This window comes from Asparagus officinalis, chromosome 4 (genome assembly GCF_001876935.1).
Source record: "Asparagus officinalis chromosome 4, Aspof.V1, whole genome shotgun sequence".
NCBI classification, from domain to species: domain Eukaryota; kingdom Viridiplantae; phylum Streptophyta; class Magnoliopsida; order Asparagales; family Asparagaceae; genus Asparagus; species Asparagus officinalis.
The window spans coordinates 66203051-66203916 of record NC_033797.1 but is presented as its reverse complement, the minus strand read 5'-3'; the positions used below and the strand labels follow the sequence as shown (position 1 = coordinate 66203916).

The window sequence follows — 866 nt, the reverse complement described above, 5'->3', positions numbered from 1 at the left end:
TCATCTTTGTATTTTTTTAAATTTCTTGAATTCGAAGCCAAATTTGAAAATCCTTATCTAGAGTTTTTCGAATTTGAAGTCGAGTACTCGAGATTTGATAAACATTCATGAATATTCACTAATATTTATCAAATATCAAATTGTATTCATTACGCTAAAGAAATTGATTTTTAGATAATATTTAAATTTATAAATGAAAATCATTCTCTTATAATATTACAATATATATGTACTTAATTTGAATACTTCATCAGAAAACTGATTTAAGATTCTTTAAGTCTCTCAAAATTAATATATAGAAATTAAGTAGAAAATGTAAGTTGATTGAAAATATTAACATCATGTGCATAATAATATAATGATTTAAGATTCTTTAAGTCTCTCAAGATTAATATATAGAAATTAAGTAGAAAATGTAAGTTGATTGAAAATATTAACATCATGTGCATAATAATATAAATTATAAGCAATTAAATTTTAAATGTATATTTGATAAGCAAACGAATCGAATATACATATGGTTAAATTCTATTCTATTCGTTAGTAAACTCCAATACTAAATATTATTTGTTTAGTGTGAATTGAACTACCGAATCAAATATAGCCGAATAGTTACTCTAATAAGTACCGAATTATTTGTTAATTATCCATTTCATTTCCACCCCTATTGTTTTGGATTGCATGGTCTTATACTTGATTCCCTGACATTCTCTGGCCTTAGATAATTCTCTGAGATCCTGTCTCTACGTTTTCTCTTTTCACTTTGCTCAAATTCATGGAAGAAGAGAAGTTGTTTATTGACAAAAGATATTCTCCTTAAATTGATTGTCAAAATATCATATTTTGTGTTAAATTGTAGTTGGCTT

At 24.6% G+C, this 866-nt stretch overlaps 1 protein-coding gene across 1 annotated transcript in view; it reads left to right on the top strand.

The window, feature by feature from the left end:
* LOC109838838 (molybdopterin biosynthesis protein CNX1) overlaps positions 1-866 on the top strand; it is a gene marked incomplete at its 5' end in the record, with an annotated part of 15618 nt that overhangs the window by 12496 nt on the left and 2256 nt on the right. The window lies entirely within an intron of this gene.